The sequence below is a fragment of the Amblyomma maculatum genome, chromosome 1, assembly GCF_055883805.1.
Source record: "Amblyomma maculatum isolate TAMU_Amacu chromosome 1, ASM5588380v1, whole genome shotgun sequence".
NCBI lineage: Eukaryota > Metazoa > Arthropoda > Arachnida > Ixodida > Ixodidae > Amblyomma > Amblyomma maculatum.
Genome location: NC_139344.1, coordinates 17,709,641 through 17,731,687, shown reverse-complemented (window position 1 = coordinate 17,731,687; position 22,047 = coordinate 17,709,641). Strand labels below are relative to the sequence as shown.

Sequence of the window (22,047 nt, the reverse complement as noted above, 5' to 3'; positions counted from 1 at the left end):
TCAAAATCTTCCTGCACGGCTTGTGCACATCAGGAGTTGGCCTCTCGTTCTTTTCTGTTACTTTCCTGGTATAATTAATTGAGAAGAAGAATTCTGAGAAAACTTTCAAATATAAAAAAGTGGACCTAATAATTAACAAGGCGGTTGTCAATTCCTTTCGGGCAACTCAATGTTGAATTCTCGAGTGCTTATTGAATCAGGATCATAAGTACTTCGAGAACATTTGCGTGTAGTAGATGCACGACAGCTTTCTCAAAAAAAAAAAAAATATGCTTGTCCAATAGGGCAGCAAGCTCTGGTTTCGGATAATGCAGTCCACTAGAATATTGTCTTCGTAGAAAAGTGTGCTGGTGCCCCCAAAGTAGAACGGAGCAGACATACGACCAAAATTTCATTTCATGGCGCGCCCTGCAAGTGTATGCGCATGTGTATAGCTTGTATGCGTGTGGGTCACCCGGATGTTCAGCTTCAGTAGCCCGGACGAAGGAGACCGCTTTTTCCCCAAATTCATTCTCCGCATTATTTTGTTTGCTTCTTTCGCTAGTTTCAAGAAGAATAGCGCAAGCGTCACGCCCGAAGTTGATTAACTTACCAATGTATTCAGCGACGTAAGGTAAACTGGAATATGTGACAGTGGGAAATGGAATGGCAGGAGATGCCATCACTTCCTTCAGTTCCTCGGTTACTGATTGCGGTACAGCAGAAATGATTTTTTTTTTCGGCATCGTGCCTTGATTTTGCTCTGAGATGAAATGTCCGTGTTGACAATGTAGTCAAGTGCCGCTAGCTGTTACGGCCCTCGCATCTAGCATGTCGTTCCCTTCCACACATTAGCCTTACTTTCCCGAAGAGAGCCTCAATGGGTCGCTATAAAGGGCTTGAAATGTGTCTTCAGTGAGAGTGTCCTTCTTTAACGCATTAGAAGTTTCTTGCATACTTTCGATATAACAGGTGAATTTTTTTGTATAAGTCACCGCAATCACCTTAATTATTTATATGCCTCTTTTTACCACTTCTAGCACAATGATGTCATGAATATCAAACCATTTTTGATTGTTTTCATAATAAGCTTAGTATCATGCAAAATTTTCAGTAAAATAACGTTTATTTGCAAAAATTAAAATAATGTTTATAATACAACACATTGGCTAATATATGAATTGTAATAAAATTTAGAACACAACCCTACAATGTTTACTTTGACTGTTATACTAATACTTTATATCATGCAAGCATTTTGCAATTTACATTACATTTTTATGAAATTATTTTCATCTTCGGTGCTACATGGATGGTTTTGCATCTTGCGCTCAAAGACGGTTTTGCTGTTGCAGACGAGATGCTGTCATGTTAGCCTTGAAGAAGCTTCGATGTGATCACTGCTCATTCAATTTTTTGTAAATTCCTATTCTTGTACAGGCTTGGTAAAAATTCATACTAAAATGTACAAAAGTGGCTACCATGCCGCAATGTATGTCATACGCTTATCGAACGTTTGCTGTGCAACAGTATTTTTTATATAAAGACTCTGTTCACGTGTGTAGTACGTTTACGGCATGCCGCTGCAGTATCTACCTTCTGTGTTCTTTCATTTCGGGGCTGCACTCACCATGGAATCCGCGAGCGACAGCGCGAAACCAGGCAAAAGCCACCCGCCGCCGCTGAAGCAGACGCGGAGCGAACAGTGAGCAGGTCGCGCCTCTTGCGGCGGCGGAGAGCGTAACTCAAGGAGAAACGTTCCCATTGTTCCCGCGGCGATTGAGAAGGCCTTAAGAAAGAGCGCGCGCTCTCCCTGAGACCGGCCGTGTCACGGCTAGGCGACCTGTGACGCCGCCGCCCGATTCGATGATGATCGATGATTATGGGGCTACCCGGCTACCCTTTGCATAGGGGGGGGGCGCAATGTGCACCCTAGCCGTTTACATGTCATAAGTCATAGCATACACACACTCACAGCAACACACAGACCACTTAAACCAACGTTACTAGAGTTTGTTCTAGTAACGTTGACTTAAACACAGTCGGGGGGATCCTTCGCTGGAGTCACCGAGTTCGGCTTCAGCGTGCGCTGCCGAGTCGACCCCCACTAGAGTCCCTAGAAGTCACCACTGGCGAAGTCGGGAGGGTATTTTTGCAGGTCGTGAACGTGCAATCACGTGACACAAAAGTGACGTGAAGCTACTACGTCACTTCTGCGTGTCCTGTCGACGTTTTTTTTTTTTTTATTATTCTACTAGGGCAGTGATATCTAGCCACCATATATCATTGAGAAAAGCGCTTGGCCGTCGGAGCGCGGCTTCCAGCTGGCGGAGGGAGAGCATCTAGCCGTCCTCACTTAACAGCACGCACGCTTTCTTCTTTATTTTTTTTTCTATTAGTGGGGAGAGGTTGAAAGAAGGGGTGGGTGAAGCCCCTAAATAAAGGGGCTTTAGGGGCGGGCAGGCTAGCCAACGTAGACAGCGGGATTTCAAACAAGTGACGGCTTGGAGCTGCCCTCGGTAAAGCAGTATATGCACCCTTGCTTCCTTTCTTCGTTTTCCCTAGCTGTGAGAGGCAGCGGAGGGAGTGCTGAAGATTTGCTGTGTCGTTTACTTGGCTCAATCAGCCGCTTATGTACATAAAACTGTATATAATATATATATTGACGTATCCGTAAGCTAAGTAACATCTTGTATAATTTCACAGCTTAATTCCAAACATCAATATTTACGCACACGATGCTGTAAAGTTATTTGCTTTTTGCCACTAAAAAACTGCATGTCTGTGGGCGCGCGTGTGTGCATATAACTCATGCGCAGGTACTCAATATATTTGAGGCCCCGCATAAGGTCAGTACTCTTGCACGTTTTCATTGTAGTGAGGAAGCAAACTCACAATCCGTGCAGCGCTCTGCGAAGAAGCAGACTCGCGACTCGAAGTCCCTGCGTCGCTTCGAATACCAGCTCTAACCCCGCCAGACCATTGGAAGAAAGAGAACGAAAGCAAAAGACTGCGAACGCACAAAATCTGCGCTCACTCATTACCCCGGGGGAGGAAAATTCTGTTGTTCAGAAACTCAGAAACGAAATGGGACATCGGGCTGAATCGTGCTTTTGGGAGTAGCGAACGTACAGTGTATATATTTAGATCCTCTAAAGAAGCATTCTAAGCTGCACACGCCTGCCCTGCTTGCTCATAGCGTAGCACAGGCGGCGCACTACATTTGAGACCAAGAAGAAAACTCTCTCTCTCTCGTCTGTGCAGTGAATAAATAAACATATACATATATTAGGCTCAAGGGCCGCTCGAAACACACACACACACACACACACACACGCACACACACACACACACACACACACACACACACACACACACACACACACACACACACACACACACACACACACACACACACACACACACACACACACACACACACACACACACACACACACACACACACACACACACACACACACACACACACACACACACACACACACACACACACACACACACACACACACACACACACACACACACACACTTGCGATGCCGAAAGCTAAATATCTAAAGTCAATGAGACTGCGGAGACGTCTCCGGCGAGGGAAAATACACCAATCATGTACAGCAGGACTGAAATAGAAGAAAGCACTCCTGTCCGGCAAAAAAGGCGCCAAAACTACGCCCGAGGTTATTTAAGAGGGCCTGACTCCTTTGTTCGCTTATTCCTGCATGTGATAGTCTGCCGTTCTGTGCCGTTGTTTCTGCACCATCTGGGGAGCTCGAGCCACAACATTTGGAACTCTCAAGGATATTGCTACCTTGTCCGACATAAGCTGCATTGGCTGTATAAACTGTGAGCATAAATTTGTATTCAAATTACGTCAACTTTTGCTGACTGATATTCTTTGCTAACCGACGAGAAGTTTGCCTTCCTTTTTTTCTTAAAGCATTGCTTCTTTTATGTGTCCTGTCTGTTGTGAAATGTTTTTTAGCTTCAATAATATTATAGCGACATCTGTAGTGGACTGTTTAGGTTGTATATATAGCAGCAATACATTGTAATGATGCGGTGATTCTGACTGCACAAATTTTGTTTCCGATTGTTGCGTAGGACAGTGCGTAATAAATTATTTTATGTTCGCACTATATTGCCCTTTTCAAAACGAACTGCCTTTTTTTAGTAAAGCTAGCAGCTAGCGTAACAGGGGCGATGCGGTTGACTGCGACGGCATGGACAGAGACCTATTCCACTGCTTCGAGTGCCTCCTGTAAAGGGTATACAATAGAACGAAATGTAACTTTCAGAGCTTGAAATGTTTGTAAATCATAATTATGCGCGTTTTATTTATAATAAATAATCTATATGTGCACTCATTTTAAACACGTTTGTTTTATTTGCATGAAAAGTTTAAAAGTTGTGCGTCAAGAAATTTAATTTTTACAAATTTGATTGTGCAGCTAGGTTTCGCTCCGTTTGCAAACGGTGGCCACGTTGGAAAATGTTTTTCCGCTAAAAGAAGGCCAGGATAATATCCATCACAGTAATACAACAGGCCATAATTTTTTAAAAAGAAATCGAAGATGGTCGAGTGCAAAGTCTGGATGAGTAAGCTTGGAATGACCCCGTAGACTCTACAACCCGCATTGTGCACTGAGCCTTGCGCAGGGAACTCATTAAAGAAGCCGTAACTATTAGTGCAATGAAATTAGGCAATACGTTTTTAGTGATTATGAAAGCTGATGCAGAGGATAATATGTGGACAAATTTTAAGAAATGCAAAGTATTTTCATTGTTGTCCGAATTTTCCATTGCGCAGCGTTTGTTGAAGTTAGCCCGATCATAACGCTAAATCGGAAACGTCAGATAGGAGCGCTGGCAGTTCGATAGATACGTTTCCATGAAACATAATGCGCATTACTGCTGCTTTGTAGTAACCTTTTTTTTTTATTTAGACACGCAAAATAGCAAAAAAAAAGTCGTTTTCTTGGGCCGACGTTTCGTTAAAAATTTCGCTATAAAAACAAAAATAAAAATAGAGCGGAAATAAAAACTTTTGATATGTAGTCGAACGATTGTTATTTACATAACTTTAACATTTTATGTCATTCATAAAAACTTAGCCAAACAGCAGAGCATTTAATCGCGCGCTAGACCTCTTGGCCATTAATTATACGCGGTGCTTATAGAAAACAAAAATGGATTAAAACCAGTTGCAGATATTTTTTTTTATTTAAACATCAGGAAACATCACATAAAAATTTCGACAAGCCACGCTTTCATCCATCTTATGTGGAATCACCCAACCATCTCTTCTGCGTAACAACCCACTGCAGGCGCCGTGTTTCATATGCGAGGCGACATCAGGTTGCACATAAAACGGCCCCAGGAAGCTGCATGATTAAATCTATGTCAGATCGACGCAAACCATTTTAATCAGCATATGTAAGGGTACCTAAAACCGGGAATCATTTTCGATATCTATCCGCGTTACGACGCTATACAGTTTCAAAGTCTGAAAAAGAGGGAAATTTTGGTGCCTTGCCATAGGAAGCAATGCATAATATTCAGACGCGTTGGGAAGCTCGTGTAATAAGAGCACAGAGCTGAAACTTCGGCACAATCTTCAGCTAACTATATATTATATAAATCCCGGAATCATTTTGCGTACGTGCTTTTGTTCGCGTTTTACGTATTTTTTGTACCCGTTCCCATTAAGTAGCGCACCCTGTCGCCGCCACCTACCGGCAGATGGCGTGAGTAGTAAATGTCCCAGAAAGCTGGGCATGCACTGTGTACGGGATTTCAAATTGAGGGGACAGGATGTTAAAGCCGCGTGCATCTTTTTCCTAAGTGTTCTCTTGGGAGAGCTACATGCTGTAAACAAAAACCTTGATATTTTTGTTACGGCTCGTGCAACTGCACGTGCCGGCCAGTGACTTATGGAGAGCCACTTGCAATCTCCACCTGTGCACGTGCACGAGGCACGGACACCGGTCAGTGACTTATAGACATTGCTCACCGTGCCACACCTGCGTCGAGTGGCCTAACTCCGGGCATGGGGTGCACGTGTGCAAGACGTCGGTCAGTGACCTATGGACCGCCACCGACTGCTCCCCACCTGTGAAAAGGCGTGGAGCGAAAGGGTTTAAAAAGTGGAGGTGAACGGGAGAGCGGGGACAGGATCGCAAGCAGTGGACCATACAGTCGGATAGCAGGCGAGCAGGGCAGAAGACTGGGGCTGCGCCACGACTTGCGAGCCCAGGATCTAGCAAAGCCACCTAGATTAGACAAGGCCTGCGCGCTCCTCCTCTCCACAGGGGCCTACGTCACACTAGTGGCCCGACCGCGAGCGATGCTGAAAGTTCGGTGCAGTGCACGGGGGGAAGAAATGCAGGTGCATCGCACCTGCAGGAGGCAATGCAGGTGGATCTTTCCACTCTGTCTCCCTGTGGTTAGGTTATACACGTCGAACATGCTGGTATTTCTCTTTTCTGACTTGGTTTTCGAACTGCAAGACATCGATCTGTTTCCTCTTGGCTTGTGCTCGCGTTTAAATCATGATGTGGTGCTGAAGCAAAAGCAAGTTTGTTTTACAACCGCCGAAACATGGGCCGATGCTGCGTGCCTGGGTGCCGCGGAAATTATGACGGGGGCCCAAAAGTCAGGGTGTTTAGTTTTCCGAAGGATGAAGCTCAAAGAAAAGCTTGGATGAGAGCAGTTCCTCGCAAAGATTTTACGCCGACCATTAATTCCAAGGTAAGTAACTGAATTTTAACCCCTGAAATTTTATAGCCTTGGCATATCTACCATAAAATCCAACACAAAACTAAAACCTGTAAATTTAAACGTTGTTAAATAGTGTTTTCGAGATAATTGGATGGTTTTGTAATTAAGCTTCCTCATGCAGGTGTGCCAGGTCCATTTCCAGGAGCAAGACTTTGTCACCAAGCTCTCATACCATGACAAACAAACGGGCAGAACCATAGAGCTAAAACGTGATCGAGTTCAACTTCAAAAGGAAGCAGTGCCTTGCTATTCCCCAATTGTCCTGCGTACCTTTCTTCTGCACCTTCGTGTCGAGAGTCCCCAGCAAGAAAGAGAGCACGTCGGGAAAATGATGCCATTCAAGAAGCCATAAAAAATTCTATCAGGGCAAGCGAGGAAGAAAAACTCAAAAATTCAGTGTCTTCGTTTGAAGAATTGCAAAGCAAGTTAAAGAACGTTTGCGACTCGGAGTTTTGGACAGTGACTACGAATGAAAAGTCCATTATGTTTCTTTGTATCGAAAGTGAGCCGTCTCCATATGTGAAATGTTTCGTCACAGTCCTCCCAGATCTGTCAATATCTGTCACTATAGGCATGGTGAAGCTGCACTCACTAGCATGTGACAGTGCAATTCCGGACAAGGTTTGCGATGTTCCAGCCTTATCTGCACTGCTTGGCAATCTTGAGAGTCAGCTGCGTAAAAATGCCGAAAACTCGGGCGGAGAGAAACGGGACGTTTTGTCGATTTTGAAATTTCTGATATCCGAATTTATTCACGAAACTGAAGAAGGAACAGAAGACATTGCTCTCTTGAAATTTATTAATGAACAAATCAGCCCTTTCCTCTCAAATAAGCGTGCGTACAGTTCTGAGATGCTAGTTTTTTCCAGCCTTCTTCACTCCATTTCTCCCCATGCCTATCACTTCGCAAGATCTGCATCCAGTTTAATTTTGCCGCACCCATCAACTCTACGCCGTGTCTGTTCTAAATATCAAGGTGACCCCAGTCAGGAACAACACCAAGCAAATTTCCTTGCTTACATTCGGGAACGAGCGAAACTGTTGCAGCCCCACGAAAAAACTGTAATACTAATGATTGATGAGATACACCTTAAACCATTCTTTGACTTCAAGGCAGGAACAATAATTGGAGCATCAGCCCATTCTTCCGAGCCTGCAACAACCGCCCATGTCTTCATGACGCAGTCATTGCTTTCCTCAAACAAGGATGTTATACATATTCTACCTGTTTGTAAGATGAATGCTGAAACCTTGCACCAGTACACGAAGAAGATAATAGTTGGCATTGAAGAAATGGGGATAAAAGTAGTAGCTGTCATAACTGACAACAATTCTCTGAACAGGAAAATGATGTCATTATTTTCGGAAAAGCAGCAATTGAGCATTGTGTACCCTCACCCAGTAGACAGTCAACGCCCGCTATTTTACATCGTGGATCCGGTGCACTTATTGAAGTGAATTAGAAATAATTGGATCAATCAAAAAAACTCTGGAACCTGTTTCTACTTCCCGGAAATTGATTTGTCAGGGGGTATGCCTGACGGTCCCCCTAGAATGAAAGCGGCATCCTTCGAAGCTATTAGGAAACTGTATACTTCGGAAAAAACAGCACTTGTGAAAGCTGCCTACGGGCTCAACGCAAAAGCTGTAAATCCTACAGTTATGGAGCGCCAGAACGTGAAACTGGTACTAAATGTAATTAACTCCTTCGTCTCTAATGCTCTCCGAACTCGTGGATCAGCGTTGCAGGTCCCGCTTGCAGATTCAACCGCCATGTTTATAGACATCGCGCTGACATGGTGGAAAATAGTAAATGTAAAAACCCCTAACAAGGGCCGAAGAGCCAAGGACAGCCTGCAAGCCCCAATACAATCCATCACTGATCACCAGCTGACTTTTCTCAGCAGAATTGTAGACTGGCTTGACGCCTGGTACTCAGTTAATGCTCCAGTGGCACTCTCACCAGGGAAACACACACTGCATTGCGGCTGACCTGCTATTCTCTCGTCGAAGTGTCACGTTATTGTTTGGAAGAGCTGGGGTTTAAATACGTTTTGCTTGGGAAATTCCAAACAGACGCACTGGAAGACCATTTCGGTAGTTATAGGAGGTTATCTGGCAGGAACTACCATATTTCTGTGCGTCAATTATATGAGTCGGAAAAAAAGTTGAGGCTACAGAAGCTCCTGGCATTGTCTGTGGAAGAGACTTCAGGCGCCAAGGAGGACGACGAAGCAATTGTAGACACAGATAACAATTTTTCTGTTATTATTACAGAGGACGACATAACTGCGTCAAAGAGTGACATGGATGTGATAGCCTACATAGGTGGCTATTGCGCACATGCTGCCCTAAAGAACATTTCTTGCTCCTCGTGTGCCAGCGCAGTTGTTGTTGAGGACAGAGTCCTGGAAACTGAAGACATGAACATGATTCTACACCTTTCCAGAGGTGGCCTCAAGTTTCCGCAGCCATGTGTTGTCAATATGGCTCTTTTCTGCAAGCTCGTTGTTGAAAAGCTTTCAACAAAGAATAATGAAGAGAGATTTTTATTGAGCCACAGTCAACAAGCCAATGTAGCGTCATTAGTAGCTTCCCACGTGCAAGAAGACTTTCCGGCCAACGAGTGCGAAAATGGACATTCACCAAAATTACTTCTGCAGCTTGTGGGCGATTCCTCTGCCCGAGGGATGCGCACGACAAACACACAGTGGGCCGTATAACAAACATATTTAATCTCACAGGGATCTTGTCGTCCGGGTGGCTGCGGGTCGTTTCCGTGGAGAGCCGGGAGGGAAGCGGGAGCGACGAGCCAGGGACCAGGAAGCGCCAGGGACCAAGAAGAGCCGCGACGGCGGCGCGTGCCTTCTTTTATAGCCCCCTCGCGCGGGACCGGTTATCCCCGCGCGAGCGGGGAGAGGGAAACAGGCACGCGCGCAGGGAGCATTGGGAAGTGGCGCGGCCTTCAAATGCGCGGCGCGCCACGAGCCCTACATCTTCCCCCCCCTCAGCGTCCGACCCGGGCTCCGCCAACAGCCGGGCCATGTCCATGTCCGAGCCCGGGTCGGCGTAAAATATGAAGCCTTGTCGCCAGGCTCTGGCGGGATGCCATGCCATCTCAGCTGGTCCCTCTCCGGCAGCGGCCACATCCTCGGGGTCACAGCGCAGCTGGGCTCGGCCATAGATACGCCTGGCAGCAGCCCTGAGCTGCTGCTCTACATTGGTGACCCCTTTCCACATGGCGCCGTGCTGGATGCACATTGCAGCAGGCGTTTCCGCCCCAGGCACACCTGGCTTCCTGAGGACCGTACTCCAGGCCTGGGCAGCGGGCTCCAACCCAGACTTGTTGAAGACGGCCAGCATGGCCGCGCTGGTCACAATGATGGGCCACAAACCACTACAAACTAGGGGGGTACCCCCTGTTTAAGTGGCCCCTCCTTGAACCATGCGCTGGGTGCGGTTTCCCGCCCCAGCGACGGTGGTTCATCTGGCTGCTGCAAAATCTTATCAGAATGCATTCTGAAAGAAGCAAAGACGTTAGACAAAGTAGTGCACTACCTTGGCCTTAGGTTATAGCGTCGGTTGCGAACCGGGTTGCTACCTGCATCGTTTTGAGCTTCCCCCGCTTCGCAGTTATCGTCCTTGCGAAGGTGGTAAGCTTTCAAGTCTGCGACGTGCACCGGACCAGCGGTTTCACCGCTCGCCAACAACCGCAGTTGGTAGGTGAGTGGCGTAGTCCGTGCCGTAACTTCGAACGGTCCAACCCACTTGTGCGCTAGCGACGCGGCGAAACCACGCGCTGCGTTACTAAGCGGGTGCGTTCTTTTCAGTACCAAGTCGCCCGTGTTGAAAACGACGTGACGACGACCTTTGTTGTACTGATCCGCTTGCTCCATGCGCGCGACATCGAGGTTTTCACGAGCCGCGCGCTGCGCTGCCTCAAGGCGCTCGCGGAGCTTTGCCGCGTACTGTGTAAGCGGAGGGGGCGCGGGCCCCGCCGCGTCAAGTAGGGCGTTCTCTAGCGGAAAAGCGATCTCTTTCCCAAAATTCAAGTAAGCAGGTGTCATACCTACCGACCTGTTCACGGTTGTTCTAGTGGCGAAAGCCAGTTCGGACAGCCGTGCGTCCCAATCTCTGTGCTGCTCGGTCGTCGCGACCAGCATACTCTTAACATTCCGATTCACTCTCTCGGTTATGTTGCTCTGAGCGTGGTAGGGACTCGTTTTCCTGTGGCGGATTTGAAGCGCCCGACAGGAATCAACAAAGACTTTGCTTGTGAAATACGAGGCATTGTCTGTAATCAGGTCGGAAGGGAAACCGAAACGAGTGAATGTCTCCAACAGTTTCTCCCAAATCCGTTCTGACACAAGCTTCCTAAGGGGGAAAACCTCATCCCACTTGGAATAGTGGTCCGTTATTACCAGGATATATTGGTGTCCGCGCGCGGAGCGAGGGAGGGGTCCCATGATATCGCACGCGACCACTTGCCACGGATAGTTGCTAACTACCGGCTTCATCATGCCAGCGGGTTTCCCCGCCCGAGGCTGGGCTACCTGGCAAACAGGACATGTACGGGCGTAACCCAGCACATCCTTTCTCATACCTGGCCAGGTCGCGACACGGCATAACTTGTCATAAGTCTTACTGCCGCTGCCATGGCCTGCCAGCGCTGAGTCATGGAAGTACTGGAGGAATCGTTTCCGCAACTTCCTCGGGACCACGACTCGGAAGGGGGATGCAATCGCCTCTTCCTCGTCAAGTTGGGGGATGTAGCGGAGCAGTAAGCCATCATCGCCCAGCAGATACGCGTCGTACTTGCCCTCAGCGTTACCGGTGCAAGCTGCACTACTCGCAAGCTCTGTCAGCACCCGCTGGCATAGACCGTCTGCTTTCTGGGCCTCAATTAGCTCTTCCCTACTGACCGCTACTCCCCATGACAGATTTCTCTCTGCCTCGCTTCTTGGCAGGCGAGTAGTCGCCGCCACCAGCTGCTGCGCCTTCTCTCTCTCGCAGCACCGCGCGGACACTCTGTCCGCCTCCTTTCTCTCTTTAACTACGCAGGGCGCGACACTCGCGTCCGCCCTCTCCTCCTCTCCACTAGCGGCGACGCCGATCTCAGCAAAGCTGGTCTGCGCCTCTTCTGCGCTTCTGCCAGCCTTCAACGTTACGCGTACGCCATTGAGTACCGCCGGGGCAGCATGAATATGGTGGCCGATGCGTTACAGGGATCTTGTCGTCCGGGTGGCTGCGGGTCGTTTCCGTGGAGAGCCGGGAGGGAAGCGGGAGCGACGAGCCAGGGACCAGGAAGCGCCAGGGACCAAGAAGAGCCGCGACGGCGGCGCGTGCCTTCTTTTATAGCCCCCTCGCGCGGGACCGGTTATCCCCGCGCGAGCGGGGAGAGGGAAACAGGCACGCGCGCAGGGAGCATTGGGAAGTGGCGCGGCCTTCAAATGCGCGGCGCGCCACGAGCCCTACAAGCTTATGATAAAAGCAGCAGCGAACACTGTGCTTAATAATTTGTGCAAGTTGAGAAATGATGCTATTCAAGATAGCAGTCAGAAGAAGGCAGCTGCCAGAAAGCTGAAAAAAATTAAAGAACTGAAATATTTTAGTGCAAGGAACCGGTAGCAATAAAATGTTTATGTCTCATGTTATTGTTTTCCATGACTTCTTTCATTTGGTTATTTCTATGCTTAACATGCCATCCGTTTTGAAAATGACAAAAAAAAATACGCCCTTTTAAAAAGCAGTATGTATGAGATGTAGTTAGATACTGCATGAAAAAAAAAATGCGAATTAAATATTAACATGGTAGATATACGGTGAACTTATACCCGCAGTTAAAAAGCTCTCCCTTAGTCGCCAATTCATGTTTATTGGCCTATTTCAACAGCCCCTGCGCCTCGAATAGTAAAAAAATGCGCTGAAAACAGCCGGCGAAACCCCGCAGCCGCGAGCGGAGGCAAGCGGCGGCCGGACAACTAGCGTGACGTCACGGACCGAGCGGAGAGGCCTTGAGTAGTCTAGGTGGCTTCGGATCTAGCCGCCGTTTAATGTTCGGCCCCTGTCATCCTGCCTCCACGCCGGACAACTCATCCCCCCCCGCCCCCACCAGCTGGAAACCAGGAAACAGCGGCAGCCCTCGGCAATCCACTACCTGGCCGTGACAAACACCCAGCCCTTCTTTGGAGCCCGTGCAGCACGCCAACGCAGCCCAGTGACGCCGAGCTGCAAGCGAGACTGAGCCTAGTAGCCTTCTCAGAGATGGGAAAGTGATGAAGTACAAGAAGAATTGGAACAAGAATGTGAAGAAACACTTCTCTTCTGTTATCAGTCAAAATTCATGAAAGAGATCATGCTGAAATATGTCCAAACTGTTTCATGCCTTCAGTTCAGTTCAGTTCAGTCGTGTCCGGCTCTTCGTGACCCTATGGACCATGTCACGCCACGCTTTCCGGTCTCTCACTATCTTCCTAACATCACATAACTTCATCTGCAGCGCCTCGAGGATGCCATCTAACCATCGCGTTCGCTGCCTACCCTTTCTCCGGCAACCCTCAACCTTTCCCAACATCAAATCTTTTTCCAGCGACTCCTCTCTTCTCATCAGATGACCAAAGAAGCTGAGCTTTAACTTTAGAATTTGACCCTCCAATGAGCAGTCAGGGTTTATGGTAGACAATATCGACTGATTTGATCTTCTGGCCGTCCAAGGAAATCTCAAGAGTCTCCGCCATCAGCACAATTCAAACGCGTCAATTCTTCGGCGGTCAGCCTTCTTCACATTCCAACTCTCGCATCCATACATCACAACTGGAAAGACCATAGCACGAGTTATACGGATCTTGGTTGGCAGTGTAATGTCTCTGCTCTTTACTAGGCGGTCAAGCTAGCCATGACTCTCTTTCCCAGAAGCAGGCGTCTCCTAATTTCATGGCTGCAGTCTCCTTCCGGGGTAATCTTGGAGCCCAAGAAGAGAAAATCTGTCAAAGCTTCCACTTGTCCCTTGATGCTCCCGGACTTGATAGGGCAAGACACCATGATCTTTGTCTTTTTAATGTTCAGTTTAAGCCCAAACTTCTCACTCTCTTCTTGTACGCGCATCAGAAGACTCATGAGTTCCACTTCACTTTCTGCCATTAAACTGCTATCATCCGCATATCTAAGGTTGTTGATACGTTTCCCAGCAATCTTCACTCCAGCTGAAGACTCGTCCAGACCGGCCTTCCTCATGATGCACTCAGCATATAGGTTAAATAGGCAGGGCGACAGTATGCAGCCTTGTCTCACTCCTTTTTCAATCGGAAACCTATCAATAAGACCATGTCCAGTTCTGACTGGCCTCTTGCCCTTCATACAGGCTCCTGAGGAGACAGATGAGGTGAATTGGAACTCCAATCTCTCGGAGAGCTTGCCACTGAGATTAAATTGAATTCCGCGTAGTCTTGATATGTCCTTGGATCTTTAGCTGACACACTCATTTAATCATTTATTCATCCTTCATATCATGCCCTACTGATGCCCTAAGACAATAAATATCTGTAAAAAAACGGCACAGGCAATTTTTCACTTTGCAATTCTAATTTACTTTGTATTGCTTTAAAATGAATGGGATTTGAAATGTTGGTGAGGACCTTTTGAAACCCCCATTCCATTTATTCCCGATAAAGAAAACCTCACGTGCATCGTTTTTCCTACCTCTATAAAATGCCCGCGAAAAAAAAATATATCACGTGACTGACGCATTCATGCGCCACAATATTGTGGTGCCCTCAACCGTACATGGTTTGAGTGACTGAAATTAGCTGCGGCCGTGACTCAACAACCCGGTCTCAGCGGTATACAGGCTGATAATATCTTGTGTTTCGCGGGCTTTCTTTAGAGCTTGGAAAAACGATGAGGCTTTCTTTATCGAAAATTAATGGAATGGAAGGCGCTCTCAAATTCTGCAAACCCAATTATTGTCTAAAGGCAATAGTTAGTAGAAATTTTTTAAAAATAATTACTAATTACTTATATGCAAAATAAAAAATTGCCTGGGGTGAGCCAGTTGGCTGGTAGCTGTATACAATTGTGGTCTCTCTATCCTACCTCAAATTCTACATCAAACGCCTTGTACAGGAAATGAATTCTGAAGACTAACTGTGAGAAAAGCTTTAGTCTTCTTTATGTATTAAACTTGGCTAATTTTACTAATTTGTAGGACAACGGAGGCCTTTTGTACCCTTCAAGTGATACCAGTTTGTGGCTGACCTTGAGAAGGCGTTTACAACCTGCTTCAGCCTAAATTCATGCAGACAGCTTGTACTCAGTATGCTCCTGGCCAAGCAAACCTGCCAACCTGAGTGCTCTGACCATTGTCAGATTGGTGCAGCTGAAATCACTGCTTAACTACCCGCATGCATTTTTTCACAAAATGCATTAACCAGTGCAACGTCAAGCTTCAAAGCACCTGGAGATGAGCAGATGGATGCTCTTGGGCTGTTTGTGTGGTCAATAATTTCACAAAACAACTCATTGTTGATGGCTTTTGTCTAATGCACTCAAATAAAATAAAACAGCGGTGGAGAAGCCTTGTGAAGTACCTAAACAAAACTGTTCTGCCCTCCTCATGTATGTATTTTTTGCATATGTTATGCATATGAGATGTTGAAAGGATTTTAGCACCTGGCTTACAGCGATGATTAATAGCAGATATTGTTGCTGTGAACAGAGAATAACGTTGACGCCACAAAATATCGCCGGGTGATTCGTTCCAAAGCGTAGGATATTTTTTTCATGGCCACAATGTAAAAAAAAAAAAAAAATGTAACAGCCTGAAGCTGCTCCTCACTTTACCAGTTGGCAAATTTCCTATCGTTAAGCAGATATCACGCTAAAGTGAGTATTCCTTGTTACCAGTGGATACGGAATAGCGCAGTATAATATAATCATCATTATTGGCTAAAGAAAAGTTACTGCGACGTGGCTGAAGAGAGATGCGAGAACCCGTGCGTGCGCACGATGCCTGGCCACTCTGCTACCAGTCTGCTGCTGACAGCTGAATTAGCTCTGTAATAAAGCGTGCTCTGCAGGGCTCAGAAAAATAGCCATTCCGTACAAATTAATGTACCGTAATGATTTAGAGTGCGCGATAACTCGTCCCGCATGAGCTGTAGCAGACGCCAGCGAAATAAGAGCGCTTTCACCCTAGTGCAACGGCGAAAACCCAAATAATGTCGAATGAAACGCCTTCTATCATGGGTGGAGGTCCACATACGTCGGCAGAGGGAAACAATCACCACTTTTACTAAATATGCGTACAAAAGCATCGGTACTATGTCGCACAATTGCGAGAAAGCATCGAAAAGTTGACTAGAAGATTTAGCAGTGGCGCCATCTGGCGGCGTCAATAAAAAACGGCGTGCCCGAGCGTCGTCGTTCGCGCCACTAGAAAATATTCTAGTTCACTATAACCACATGCTCCATGTTCTCCTGCTCAAAGGGTTGAGCCAGTGCCTCCTGGAGGCACATGGTTGGTTCAGCCTTATCCATCCATATATTCTGACGATTCTGACCAACGTTCTATTATGGTGGCTGTAATTCTGTAAACGATGATCTATAAATGATGAGTCTGACCAAGAAGGTTATATAGAACTTCTGGAGCGGCGGTCCCCCATGGACGCCAATGCGAGCGGGTGAAGCCGGCCGAGCCAGCGGCGACCATGTTGCAAAGGGCAAAAAGCACGCGGCTATACGCCATGCGCAGCGCCTATAGGGGCGCCACTGAAAGCCGCCTAGCGGCGGCCGTCGGAACCCGAGGCGGGCCTCATGCGGCAAGCCTGGCCGTGGCGCGCGCGTGCGATCTGCCGTTTGTGTGCGTCTCGCGGGCACTTCCGCGGTGACAGTGTGCCCAAGGGGATCGCCTTTTATAATAGCGGACATGTGTTTGATATCACGGCCGTCTGAAACTGCATCGCCTCCATATGCATCAAGTGTCTCCTGCAGACTGGCGTAAACAAGGTTGCGTATATATACGAAGTGCAGCTCATTTTGGGTGCCCCGCTTTCATTACAACGCCACCCTAATTCGTTCATTCCTTGACCTATGAACCAATGCTCTTTCTTTGCTTCATGGTACATGCTTGCTTCGTTTACATGCAATAAATTGCTACAGAAAACTTGGTAGCGTCTTCGAAACTGCGAGCGGTTTCGTAGCGGTGCGACCACAGGAAAAGCCAGCGAGCTTGCAAATTCTGAGCATCAGATAAATAGCGCATATTGGGCTCCTGTAGCAAGAGTTCAGATTTTTCATGCTTGCGCTTTACCACTGCCTGTACGGCATGGATTTCACGTATTCCGTCGTCAAAAAGGCAGATCGGGTAGATAATTTCATGGGGGAATGAGATATCAGCATATCTGAAATGCCGCATCACAGGTTAGCCAAGAGCATATTAGATTTAAACTTTATATCCTATTTTATTATTGTAATATCATGTTGATTTCATTTGTATCACCCTCGCGCCCAACTGCAGAATTACAGCGCGCTTTATAACAAGCTCTAGAACATTTAGATTGAATATCAAGTACAGCGACATGTTATGTTTTCGTAATCTTGCCAGCCAACAAGAACACTGGTTCTGGTCTTCAAAGTAATTGCATGACAAGTTTCAAAACGCATATTGGAAATTGTCTGTTCAATAACCTGCCGCAGCAGCTCAGGCTACTGAGGAAGATCGAGTTATCGGGACCGAAGTCGACCGCGCCGCCCACGTTTAAGTGGAGGCGAAACGCAAAATGCAACCGTGTGCTGTGCGATGTCAATGCACGCTAAAGATCGTCTGGCTAAGCATTTAACAAATCTAATGCGTATTGTATATTCCCGGTAGCGGAGTCAACCAAATTTAAACAAGAAGTATTCATGGAAGGTGCAATGACAAGCAGAAAACACTAAAAACATAGTTATCAATAGTTATCACTCAGCCCTGCCACACGGTAAATTTAGTACCTTTTCCATAGAATGACGTTCGTTCAAAATGATATTTGTTTGCTGCTACCCGAGAAAATATAATGACATTCGATGAAAACGACCTTAGGTATCGAATGAGTGTGAGGTACTCATCCGAATGCGATCAACGAGGAAATGTGTTATCTCGACTCCAGAGGCTCGATGAGAAGATACACCCAAAATAAACTACAAACATGCCACCTGCAATAAATGCTACTGTGCTCCTATAATTGTGCAGCTTGTCATGTTTGTGAAATATGCCAAATACCATCGTAAAAAAAAAGAAAAACTGGCACCCATTGCTCCCAGCCAATCCGTAGCCACCGCACCCAGCGCGGGCGGAACAGGTCGCTCCTGCTGCCGCGGTCTGTCGGCGCCGAGTTGCCGACACGGCGAATTTCTTTCGTCACCTTCAGAAACGCATGCTCTGTTGATTATGGATAATAAGCGCCTAATTTGATGAAGGAATAAAAAAAAATTACTCTTTCCAAAGCGCTTCCAGCTACGGCTTTGATGTGAAACCGTTTAGGCGTTTAGGCATAGCGACGACTAGGGCCTAGCACACGGCCAGAGCGCCGTCGTCGGCTGCTTTCTCGGGAAGCGTCGTTGCGGTAAGCTCGCGGTATCCGATGTGGCAAGCGTTACGAATTTGCCATATGTTTTCTTGATGAGGACAAGCATTTTTTGACGGGCCTTAATACGCCGAGCGAACGATCTGGCGAAAACGTACGGGAGTCAACGGGGCTGTAGTATGCTGCGCCATAGGGCGATACTCGAAGGTTCGAGTACACTAGATACTGCCTATTTTACGTGTTGATCTTGACACTTGCTTTAGTGCGCAAAGTGTATGCGTTGTTGAAACTCGTACGCGTTTCGCAGTCGAGCGCAGACGTGCGCACCTTCCGTGCCCTTTCGTAAACAAACGCCGCCGACACTGCCGCTGACTTCGTAATCGATAGTCCTAATCAACAGGTTGGTTACAAGGCATGCAAGACAGGAATGCCAATTTAAAGGCTGCTTTCGTTTACAGCGCAGTGATATTCGCAACATATTGAAGGCGCACCAACATTTGCATGTCAATCGCAGTTACCATACTTTGGAAATGGCATTAGCTTTGGTCGTGTAGCAGCGCGTCGAAAAAAAATGGCATTAACCTGAACAAATGTCATTCGGTGCAATTGCTTGCTTTCTGCGTCGAAAAACCACGATTCACGGCCGCCGTCATTCTCGTGAAGCATCACTGGAAACTTATACAAACGTGTTCCTGGCAAGGTTTTAAGTCTGTTTGAAAAATCAACTACGCAGAAATTCTTCCCGGACATTGCTAAAGATTGACAGCGGCATTATATCAGTTAAACCACGACCAAAGACGAAAACGCGACGCGCGCGCATAGAGGCTGACATGAACAGCGCCCGACCCGAGCCCGCCTACGCTTTGCGGCATTGGCGACAGGCGGCGTTGTCGGCGTTTTGCGCATCGCCTATAACGCAGCGCCGGCCAGTGCAAGCGCGTCGCGCGCGCTTCGCGAGCTTTTGGGCGTATGTGAATCCGCCTTTTGCGGGAGGATGTGGCGCCATCATGCGGGAAGCGGTGGGAAACACATTGAACGGCAGTGTAGCAGACGACACAAAAGCGCACCATGCGAAATGGTCACGCCAACGCAGGTAGAAAGCGAAAGCTCCCTTTATCTTTTACCTTCGGGCCGAAAAGTAGTAACCGTGATTGCAGTTTCATGTTCACGCAGTATGGGCGAATGTTTTAGCGTTTTCACAATCCACTCATAACGCATGCATATACTATCTTCGTACTGTAAGAGCGAATAGCGCGGGCCATGACGCAGGCTGTGTTCGACGTGACAGAATGAGACTCTCTCAGCGTGCAGATTCACGACCGACTTAAATTTATTGTAAAAAAAAAAATCGAATGGAGAGCGCGGAGGCAAAGAGAGAGGGTGATTTCAAAGGGCAAAGTAGCCAGGGGTTTGTTGATGCTGCCGAGCTAGGTGGAATCGTCTCCTGTGACTTTCGAGCGTCTTGAGTTACCGAGCACAACGCGGGCACCGGGGCGCCGGCATGGTGCAATGGGCGTAGCTTTCTCGTCACGTCATCTACAAGCGTGCAGATATAGAATTTCATCTACGAAGCTCGGCAGAGAGGCACTTATCCGTACCCCCTGAACAGGGCATTGGCCCGGCCGGAATGCACACCTGCAGGAAACGCGCGGTGTTTTTCTGGCAATGGGTGATTCAGCAATGTAGACGGTTTCTGCCCCCATAACGGTTGTGGTCGCAGTGGTGAAAATGTTCTCGATGCACAGAGAATGGTCATTCTGTTAAGGATCCACAACCTTTCTGCCTCCGCAGCGATTTCTGCGGAATCAACGACTGCATGGTGACACATGCGCGCATCTTCTACGCATCGGATACGCATGTCGGTCAGGAACCAACCTATTCTACGTCCAGAGCGCTCCACTCCGCAAGTGAACGAGCATGAACCCTCCAGGAGACTCATTTGTGCCCGGCGGTTTCCGTTCAGTTGCAGACGTTTGGACGAGGACGACGACTTTCAAGCTCCCTAACAAAGTGTAGCTGATTGCGTACATCAAAGGAACAAAATCCGAATGCTTTGGCGAGAACGAAGACGAGCTTGTATGGTGAAAAAATAACACTGTGCGTCGTACAAGAGTGTCAAGTGCGTCATATGCTCCGAGCGGCAAAAACACAGATATTACAGGTATGTATGCATCTAAAGGAAATATGCATGATGAAAAGTACCTACTGGAGTTCGCACCCAGCCTGTAACGCACCAGTGATAGCTGCAATGAGGATTTGTTCAGTGCGTGTTTGCTTTATGTGCGACGGGGCCTGATGGCGATGTATTTTGTCGTTTGTTTTCTTTATGTGCGAAAAGGCCAGATAGCGCAGATATCACAGGCGGCTGTGTGCGCTAGACAGTGTGGGATTCCGGCTTGCTGCGGCTGCCCTTTGCGCGGCCGCCGCACGCTTCCCTGTAGTTCTCCTCTTTCCCTTCCTCCCGCCTGAGGCGGCGGAGAGATGTCCGGACGACTTGTCACTGTCGCTCGGCCACAGCTCCACCCTGGCGTCCCAGTGACTGTTCTCATTGGCGCCTTTTGGCGGGAACACGGCACCGTTTCGACGGCCGCGCTCGCGCGACCCTCCGAGCGGGGCCCAAGGAGAGACCCCTCCCAGACATCGCAAGGTGCGTACGCTACTGCTCTTGTCTGCCGGCCTTTGTCAGCGCAGATCAGTGTGTACTCGAGTTCGTCTGCTCCGGGTCATATCTGAGAGCGAAGCTCGAGCCTGTCGATAGTGATCCAACGATCCGCGACAGGCGTACCTCGTGGTGGTTGCCCACTCTCTCTCAAAGGAACCCTCCGGTCACAGCGAGAGAGAGATCACAGCATGCCCTTGCGTGCTTGCGGCACGCATTCATTGTCACTGCGTGCGCGCAGCGGAGCCTTGCTCCTCGCGCGCTCCTGGGACGCGGTGACTGAGTGTTTGTGTACCGCCGGTGGACGGCGTTCAATAAACGTCTTCTGTGTCACTAGGAGGCTTGTGTTTTGCAGCGAAGCGCTCTCCTTCCTGCGGAGGGTGAGTGCGTGCTGTGGTGTTCAGTGTGCGCGTGGTAACGGCTGATCGGGGCTGCGGCTCGCGCGACGCTCGAACCCGCGGTGGTTGGTGGCCTATGTGCATGTAGAAAACCACAACTGGCGCCCAACGTGAATTGTCCCTGGCTCCATGAGTCGCTGGACAGCACATCGGTCAAGCCGGTCGCCTTGACGTCAAGCTCATGCGCCATGCCTGCCGCCCCCTGCGCGGCACTCGGCAAAGGCACTGAAACACGCTACATGGTTCTTCGGACCACCCTGCGGCGCGAACGTTGACCATATGCCTCCGCTGTTTCAGCTTTACGCCGTCGCGGAAGCAATGCGCGCGACGCCGCCGCTGACGGCATCTCCGCACAACAGCACCCGTACTCCGCTAGCAGTGGCGTAGCCAGAAATTTTGCTCGGGGGGGGGGGGGGGGGGGGGGGGGGGCTCACGTTGCAGCGCGTCCTCCTCCATATAGAATTTGTCGATGGATCAAATATGATTAATTCCAGCCAATAGCCATTGTGTATTAGGTGCTGCAAACGAATTCTTGAATGCCACGCAGTACGCACTGCCAAGACAAATGTAAAATATCAACTTGATTATAAAAGAACATATATGTATGTGACAAACATTGTGGCAGAAATAACTGACATCAATGCTTCCCTGATTCTG

At 48.1% G+C, this 22,047-nt stretch overlaps 1 pseudogene; it reads left to right on the top strand.

The window, feature by feature from the left end:
- Window positions 1-6,697: 6,697 nt before the first annotated feature.
- The window catches only part of LOC146201854 (uncharacterized), a 39,136-nt pseudogene continuing 23,786 nt past the window's right edge, over window positions 6,698-22,047 (top strand).